A 9697-nucleotide genomic window follows, 5' to 3' on the forward strand; every position below is an offset into this window, starting at 1 on the left:
AATGAAACAGCTCCGAAGCACTGCCCAGCGCAAAACAGAGCCCACGAGCACAAGCGCACATAAAGAGATAACAGAGAGTTAATGGGTTCATGATGTAGCAGCACCCATGGTTTAACAGTGCCTGGAGAAGTAAAACAGCAGCTCTCATAGGTGCTCCTACTCTGTCATTCCTGGCACACTGGAAGCCAAGAGAGCTGTCTTTGGTTGGCCACCACTTTTTACAGAGGTGGCCAAGTGACTCATCTGTTTTCTTCCTCTGTGTTTGGAGCTGCCTTGCATGCATGGTGCTCTCCTGGGACATCTGTGGGCTCTGGGGGTCTGGAGACTTCATTCTGACTTGTCTACACCAGGACCTAAAAAGGTTTCAGTCTTCCTGTAAAGTGAAAGTACAACATGAACTTGAGAGCACACCTGCAACTTTGTTATTATATCCAGATGTCAACTCCTATCACATGTTAAATGTGAGATGGCTTAGTGTGAAAGAAAGCAATAAATGGTGACTTCTTTCTGCAAACCAAAGTGGTGGTATATTAAAGATGGTAAAGTCACTTAAAATAAGCTCAGTAAGAATTCATTTGTGGTAAATAACTACAGAATAGGTTCTGTTTATGTCTACTCCAGCCCTCTTTGTAGAACTAATATCCTCTAATCACTCTTGTTATTTTAGAGGTCTAAGTTTTAACTGGCATATTCTGTCTTTGCAATAAATTTTCACGTAGTGAATTATAGAGATGTAATTATACTAGCTACATCTAATTGTCCCTGCTGGTAGGAAAAGTTTCCTTTTTCTAGGTTAGACAACTATACTATCCCGCTTGAAAAAAACCCACTGGTAAAACGCCTACCTATTATCCATCAGGTTGCAGGTTTTATTACCTTTTTCTTAAGAGCTTTCCCTAATCTAGATAGTTAATGTCAGAGCTAACAAAAATGAGCTCATAAAAAAACCACACAGATAAAGTGAACACTCTTTGAAATCAAATAAAGACTGAGGGGTGTTACAGGTTGCTGGATCTCAGGGTAATGCAAGGTCAGCTCTCCCTTCATTTTTTTTGACTTGTTTCTTCCAGAAGAGGATATGATACTATTCTCACTCCAGTCTCACTTGCCAGCAAGGAGATCCAGATAATCCTCAAGCTGCTGAGTCAATATGTGGTTACAGAGAAAAAGTATTTCTTGAATATGAGAGATTGTATGTCCAGTGGGAAAGCTCTTTTTCAGGCTTCTCTCTCAAGCAAAACAAAACTAAACTATTTCTCATAAGTCACATTTTATTAACCTCTAGCTGTTCTTGGTGCTCTCTCTCAACTTCTATGTACCTTTCTTAATAATCCTACTGAGGCTGAACACAGACTTGTTTTTCAGGACTCATCAGCACATGTTTTCTGCAATAGCATGGTTTTTCTAGTGTTTCACAGAATAGCCTCAATTTTTATCTGTAACACAGGTAAACCTCCATTTATATTAATGAAAATGATGACTCATTCCCAGCTACAGCTTTTTACATCTGTCTGTAATGGATTCCCTATTGCTGTTTTTGAATCACTTCTTAAGTACATCCAATTTGATTTGTGATTTTGTATTCTAACAGGGTTTGTAAGCCTTTGAAACTCAGTATCATCAGAAATTTTGTAAGTGTATCCTCCATTCTGTTGTTTAAGCCATCTTTTAACATATTGGTTAGAACAACAAAGGACTTAGAACCACAGAATTATGGTTTTTCTTTCTGTTACAAAATTATGTATTGATTGTCAAAACACACATATTCCATTTGTAAACTTACTATTATTATTTTTACCTAGAATTTCCACAGCATCTCTGGAGATACAGCAGTTGCTTAGTGGGATTTCTTAAAGGTTGCTTAGTTCATCAGGGATTTATCTCACACTGTAGGTTATGGTATCCTCAGTAGCTACAATAAGCACAGCCTTCTCATATTTCTGATACCTTCAACCATGAAAGGGATGGGGAAAAAATAACAGGTCATGTTCTTAGCTGAACTGGTTTGGTATGTTTCTAATGCCTAGGTCACAGCAAACTGCTAGACAGAATTAGATGTTTATTCTCTCACACACTACAGCTGTCTGTATTTTGATGCCATCAATTATATGGCAAGTTTTGTTTGCATTAAAAGATAAACACAGCCTACTGATCAGGTACTGTATCATGTAATCAATATGAACTACCCCTCAGCCCAGAGAAAGTAAGTCATAGAAGATCAAATGGGATCTTCCTGTGGAACAAATCCAGGAGAAGCATTTTTTTACCAAGTCATCAAAGACAGACATATGAATTGGTATATCCATTTCAGTTACTGGATTGTGTGGCCCTAGCAAACACTCAAACTTCTCAACCTTGGTATCCAGTGACTGACCTCACAGAGAGGCAGCAGCAGGTCAGAGAGGGGAACTGTGTCACCTTTGCAACCTGAATGGCAGTTCATGCAGATTAGGCAGGTCTGGGGTCATTCTGTCAGATCAGCTTGACTGTGGTATGCATCACTAACTTGAAAGGAGCTCTCTGACACTTTGTGGCATTTAGGATACAGAACATATCACAACTTCAGTGCAAATGTATAAGAAATCACTTTTCTAAATAAGTTGTAGGATTTTCAAATTGTATTAGCATACAAACTTCAGAGGTTATTAAAACATTCACATTCTCAGCACAATATACTTTATTGTGGTGTAAAATAAGAGTAAGCAGCAAAGTGTTGTAGTGCTTGCCAAAAACTGTCTCCATATTACCTGAGTGTACTTTCTCTGCAAATTTCCTCTGTATACAATTACTTCATATCTTGTTTGCTTACAGCATAAGCTGTGCAATGCCCTTCTGTTGCCAGAAAAATTAGAGAATGATTTCTTGATGTAAAGCAAGTTCCAGTTCATAAGTATTTAAAATTTTATGATATAGCTATCAAAAACTTGTTTTTCTATCCAAAATTAATGGTCCAGTTAGCAAATATTTCTGCTACCAGCAGAAATTAGTGTATCTATGATGCATTTAATTCATTCATTTTTTAATGGTTTCATTAAAAGATGGTAACTTTAATTCATGAACGAGATGTTTATTGTGGGACTCAGGCCTCACTAATTTGAGCAGCACTGACTCAAGCAACTACATACAGTGAGGCAGGTCCAAAGAGAAGCTCTAACAACCCTAGATGAAAATTCAAAAGCCATTTCAAAGTGGATGATTTCTATTAGAACAATTAACCTAATCTGATATTACTCTGAGACATTAGGAATAAAACTCCACAGCAGTCTACCTACCTGCCTCATCATGGCAGTTGGCTCCAAATTTCCCAAAGAAATCAGAAGATGACTCTTAACATCAGTGGTTCTGACTTCCTTTTCACACAGTAATTATTACAATATGTTTTGGAATTCACATAATGCATGATTCTTGAATGCCTAAAATTTAAATCAAAGAGGAGCCTTTCCTAATGGCAGACAGGTTGTATTTGTGATGATGCAAAGAGGCATTTTTATGCAGCACAGCTTATTACAATCTGTTGAAATGCTTCCTTTCCCCTTTCCCTTTCTACCATACAGTAAATTAGAGCGAAAGCAAATCCCACTGGTGGTAGGAATGAAGCCAGCCCTTGCCAATAGTTAAAATACATAGAAGGGTGGCTGTGTGCAGAGAGTCCTAAGACACCCTGAACTTCAACAGACCAAACAGAACACTTTACCATTGCTCACATATATACATGTGGTGTGGGCCTTAATAACTAAAGGCAATTTACTCAGTTGGTTTCAAGTACTTCTCATACACACACACACACACACACACACACACACACACACACACACACAGAGAGAGGAAAAATCCCTGAATGGAACTCCGGACAAGGGCTGATGTGGAAAAAGTGGTGCTAGAGTGCCCTCCGCTGGCACAGCTCAGGCAGGGGATAGAGGGTTGCTCCTCTAGTCTGAAGGGAAGGAGGCTGAAAGGAGGACACTGAATATTTGAGCAAACGCTGAGAAAAATCCAGGTGGATTTCTTGATCCTTCACTACTCATGTATGACAGAGCATCCAGAAGAGCGACTCTTAAAAACCTACTCACTGTTATTTTACATAGGCATGGGCAGAACATCTATCCTTTGTCTCTTTCAGTGTCTCTTTGATGTGAAATTACATCTGGATCTCAGTTAGAGAGAAATCCCTAGAAAAGGAAATAATTAAAGCAAGTTTTAATCTTAGTCTTATCATAATTATATTTTAAAGTAGGTAATGATTGATAATTAATGTCTTCATAAATAGTCTAGTCTATTGAAAGCAGAGAAATCAATTTACTTAAGTGCTTGTGTTCATACAGAGATCACAGTCAGAATCAGACAATGAGAAAACACAGAAAATATTTCCAAATAGTGAACAATATCTTGTCTTTTCTAGGTACCAGCAGTGTCCCAAAATTCTCTCCTGCTTCACATCAACCTATGTGTATTTCACTTATACTTAGAAAATGATACGACACATGCATAGCACAGGGTCCAGTGCATGAAACCATGAAACAAGGAGAGAGAGAACTAGTCACCCAGCCTGTCATGCAGCCTCATTTGTCACTGCTCCTTTTCAGCACACTAATAAAACATGCATTTGTGACTCATCTTATTGCATAATATTCTGTCATCAACTACCATTGTCCAAGTTTCCTCCTCAAAGCTGATTCAGAGTGATATTTCATCTCTTTCTCTTTTGTCTCCTCCCACCCTTTTACAGTGCCCTGAGGACTACTCCTCGTGTTTATCAAGTGGTACACTACTTTTGTGCCCCTAATCACCAAGTTTTGTTCTAGTTTTTGTGCTGTTAGTCTTGTTAGGAGGCAAGCACTAAACAGCTTAAAATCCTGTTTCAATAAATAAGAATTGCAATGGGGCAAGTGAAAGGTTTGTCTTATGTGCAAGCAATTCCTTGACATGGCAATTCCTATATGTAGTTAAATAAAAAGAAGAAATAAAACCAAGCAAGAAAACAAACAAACAAACAAACAAAGACAAACTAAGGAAGGAGTCTAAGCTCCAGAGAGGGAACTGGACAGGCTGGATCGGTGGGCCATGGCCAATGGGTTCTGCACTTGGGTCCCACCAATTCCTTGCAGTATTATATGCTTGGGGAAGAATGTTTGGAGAGATGCCTGGGGGAAAAGGACCTGGGGGTGCTGGTTGACAGTGATGTGCCCAGAGAGGCAAGAAGGCCAATGGAATCTTGGCCCATGTCAGCAACAGTGTGGCCAGCAGGACTGGGGTGGAGATTGTCCCCTGTACTGGGCACTGGTGAGGCCACACCTCAAGTTCTGTGTCCAGCTCTGTGTCCTTTACTGCAAGAAGGACATTGAGGTGCTGGAGTGTGTCCAGAGAAGGGCAACAGAGCAGGTGAAGGGTGTGAAGCACAAATCCTGTGAGGAGAGGCGGAGGGAGCTGGGGGTGTTTAGCCTGGATTAGAGCAGGCTCAGGAGTGACCTTGTTGCTCTCAACAACTGCCTGAAAGGAGGTGTAGCCAGGTGGGGTCTGCCTCTTCTACCAGGCAACCAGGGACAGGATAAGAGGAAACGGCCTCAAGCTCCAGAGAAGGTTTAGATTGGCTAAAGGAAGAATTTTTTACTGTAAGAGTGGTCAGGCATTGAGACAGGCTGTCCAGGGAAGGGTGGAGTCACCATTCCTGAGAGCATTCAAAAAAGAGTAGTTGTGGCACATGGGGACATGGTTGAGTGGTGGACTTAGTGGTATTAAGGTAATGGTTAGACTTGCTCTGAAGTGTCTTTTCCAACTTAAATGGTTCCATAATTCTATTATTTCATTATTAGAAATTTGTCCAATAATAGACCTGTCTGGCATCCTCTGGAGGGTGGATTCCAGAAGCATCCAAGACATTCAAACAATAGGCAACAGCACACTCATAGCACTGTAGTTAAATATAATAATAGACTCATGGAATGTCTCAAATTGGAAAGGATCCATAAGGATGAACAGGTCCAATTCCCATCTCCTTGCAATAAACTATATGACTAAAAGTATCATCCAAAAGCTCCTTGAATTCTGACAGGCTGGCTGTAACTGAAAAAAGAGAAAGAGACATGAGAAACTGAAAGAAGCCTACTGCAAAGCTCTTATAACAAAGTTCCACTTAACAGCTAAGAAAATGAGGTGCTCTTAACAGATGTCTTGACTGCTCACCTTTTAAAAGGGAAAATCTGACTATACAAGTATCTGTAGGGGCATTTTGTACTCTCAAGTCAATTTTTGATTTAAAAATAGGTTATGTGCAATTATAGGTGATTTTTTTTCCTGCTGCTGCAAGGAAACTGAAAATTGTTGTAAAATGTCCACAGAGAACCTGAACCCAAATTGTATTTGATATGCCTGCAAATTTGAGTGATCCTCGGATGTGGCAAAGTAGGAACTTCAGTCATGTTCTTTCCTTACAAAACAGATTGGGTTTTACTCGTTAAAATTTTTTTGAGATGGACCTCTCAGTGATTTCCTTTAATGGGATATATACGAAAAAGAAGGTTCCTTCTACAAATCAAACCACTGTTCTAATGCTATTTTTGGACCTGCAACTTCTCCAATTTATAATACATTTATATTTATATCTCATGGCACTTAATGAGATCTATGTATGAAATGGAATCAAATGTATGTAGCACGAATGCCACATTTAAGCCTGTTTCCTTGAGATATCAGGAAAAAATGTGTCCTCTCAGAATAAATGTTGGTATTCAGTAGAGAGCAAAGGGATGAATTCACCCTATGTGGAGCTATCTGGGAGCTTTTCTGTTAAGTCATTGAACAAAGGAAAAGTGAGATCCCACTTTCTGATTCTTCAAAGCAGAGACCACAAACAGAGCCAGTGTTTGTCTTCTTATTATAACAGGGATTGGCAACATCTCAACAGTATTATTTTACAATTTCTTTAGTGCTACATAGGTATCTCTGGAAGGGAGGAAAGGAAAAGGAAAAGGAGAGGGAGAGGGAAGGAAAAGGAAAAGGAAAAGGAAAAGGAAAAGGAAAAGGAAAAGGAAAAGGAAAAGGAAAAGGAAAAGGAAAAGGAAAAGGAAAAGGAAAAGGAAAAGGAAAAGGAAAAGGAAAAGGAAAAGGAAAAGGAAAAGGAAAAGGAAAAGGAAAAGGAAAAGGAAAAGGAAAAGGAAAAGGAAAAGGAAAAGGAAAAGGAAAAGGAAAAGGAAAAGGAAAAGGAAAAGGAAAAGGAAAAGGAAAAGGAAAAGGAAAAGGAAAAGGAAAAGGAAAAGGAAAAGGAAAAGGAAAAGGAAAAGGAAAAGGAAAAGGAAAAGGAAAAGGAAAAGGAAAAGGAAAAGGAAAAGGAAAAGGAAAAGGAAAAGGAAAAGGAAAAGGAAAAGGAAAAGGAAAAGGAAAAGGAAAAGGAAAAGGAAAAGGAAAAGGAAAAGGAAAAGGAAAAGGAAAAGGAAAAGGAAAAGGAAAAGGAAAAGGAAAAGGAAAAGGAAAAGGAAAAGGAAAAGGAAAAGGAAAAGGAAAAGGAAAAGGAAAAGGAAAAGGAAAAGGAAAAGGAAAAGGAAAAGGAAAAGGAAAAGGAAAAGGAAAAGGAAAAGGAAAAGGAAAAGGAAAAGGAAAAGGAAAAGGAAAAGGAAAAGGAAAAGGAAAAGGAAAAGGAAAAGGAAAAGGAAAAGGAAAAGGAGGCCGAGAGTGTCCCGGCTCCGTGACATAACCGTGAGCACTGTCACTGCCCGCTCCTCTGGCTCCCGAGCTGCTGGAAGCCCGCTCTGTTGTCTTACCGAAGCTTGCGTCGTATGTTCACGTTTGCTGTAATGTGCCAAAGTGTCTGCGCCGTGTCTCACTGCGGCACAGTCATGGAGGAGAAAAGGAGGCCGTGTATGTAATTTAGGGGGTGAAGCGTGGCCTGTGCCAAACTGCTGCACAAACAGCAGTGCTGTGCCAGCATGCCGTGAGGATGTGCCTTCAGACTTCAAAACTGAACATACAGGAGTCAACATCGTGCAAACTTTGTTGGAGAATGATTTTTTTGGTGTCTCCCCATTTAAATAACAAGGATTCTACTTTCGTGTGTGTATTTAGTTACTCTTAAAATTGTGACTAAGGAATCGTATAAATCCTTACTCATGTGTCCCACCCTGGAAAGGAATTGCTGAAGTGGAGAAATTTCTGTAAAATACCTGTTCTTCAGTGAACTTCACAGTTCTTCTGAAAAGAAATACAAGCCAACAGTACTGTTGTAGCTGTGGGGTTTTTCTTGAAGTTTATTTGCTGGTTAGTTTTCCTTTGTTTTGGATTTTCTTCTTCACCTTGGCCTGAAAAGGAATCCATGTACCTCTGAGCAGAAGCTCTCTGCTTCTTCTCTGGAAGTATTTGTTGGGCAATGCTGAACCCAGTCCAGTAAAGCCACCTCTCTGGTAGGTTGTGTTGAATCACACTTGGCTCTGTGGTTTTTTTTATGAACACAAGCAAGATGTGATCTCCTGTGTGTTGAAGTGTAGTCCTGTCCTCAAAGTGCTGGATAGACCTACCCTAGCAAAGAAAAAATAAGCAAAATTAAGCATCTTGATATTTTAAAATTAAAATGCTATGCATTGCACTCTAATTTTTGCATGTTTCCCAAATCCCAATCCATATGAAAAAAAAATTAGCTATACTGTTTCCTCATCTTATTTCTGTGGGAGCTGTATGGAAGAAAGCTGGAGAGATGTTCAGAATTAGGTCACCAGACAGAGTAGAAAGAGTCCTCTGTTTGAGGTTTTGCCTCTTGTACTGCTTTTTCAAAATTAAGAGTCAAGACTGTTTTGAAAGCTGGTTTTCTGCAATGCTTTGTTGAAACGAAGCATCTGAGAGACTTTGGGTGTGCTTCTGTTGTGTTCAGCCTGAGACAGTAGCAGTGAAGGCACCCAGACTCTCACTAGGAACCATCAATGTCATCAGTTCTTGGCAGATTTTCCAGTTGCCTTGCAGTTAAACATGTCATTCAAAGCAGCCTGCAGAAGAGGAGGTGACCAATCCCTTTTCCCCTAGGTTTCTGCAGCTTTTGTCTTGCAAAACAGACTTAAGATCATGTTAATAGATTTCATAATTTAAAAGTGTGGTTGCAGGTATTCATGGACTGCTAAAAGGAGTCTTGGAAAATACAACTTGTGTAGGAGTTTCCATGCTTCAGGATGGATTGTTAGTGGTCCCTGAGAAAGGAGAAATACATGGCTGGTTGGACTGCTGTGCTGGCTTCTTTTGACAGCTGCATTTATGCAAAAAAGTGTTATCTTGTAGCAGAAGCAAATAATAACATTATATATATATATGTGTGTGTGTGTGTGTTATTTTATATATATGTGTATGTATGTATGTATGTATATAAAATGTTAATGTTATTAAGACAATATCTATTATATATTGTCTTAATAACATTAGGGTTCCGCAATCAAGAGAAAATTTCTGAGGCTTCAGCTTGATGCCCAGGCATTAAGATTCTTCTTTTTTCCCCCCTCTGTAAACAGCAGAGGAAGGCCTTGCTTGAGTGGTGAGAATGGTGTATGCATGCTGGGGCTGGGAATAGCAAAGATAAATTCCTGCTTTAAGTTACAGTGATCTTTACCAGGGTCCTGTGCAGATGGTGTTCCAAGAATCAAAGGAGTGGATCAGTAACTCTCATTGTGGAGAAGCTGGAATCTGGGTGGCCCAGCAAGCTGGTCTGGGAGGGAGAATTCTGGTGAAT

General features: G+C 39.5%; 1 long non-coding RNA gene across 1 annotated transcript; it reads right to left on the bottom strand.

The window, feature by feature from the left end:
- Positions 1–357: 357 nt before the first annotated feature.
- On the bottom strand, positions 358–7869 carry LOC115948196. The gene is made up of 3 exons (XR_004082047.1): positions 7755–7869; positions 4071–4169; positions 358–373 (listed from the first exon to the last, which is right to left on the bottom strand). It is a non-coding gene; the product is annotated as an uncharacterized LOC115948196 (long non-coding RNA).
- Between the last annotated feature and the right edge of the window lie 1828 nt (positions 7870–9697).

The sequence above is a fragment of the Geospiza fortis genome, unplaced genomic scaffold, assembly GCF_000277835.1.
Source record: "Geospiza fortis unplaced genomic scaffold, GeoFor_1.0 scaffold41, whole genome shotgun sequence".
NCBI lineage: Eukaryota > Metazoa > Chordata > Aves > Passeriformes > Thraupidae > Geospiza > Geospiza fortis.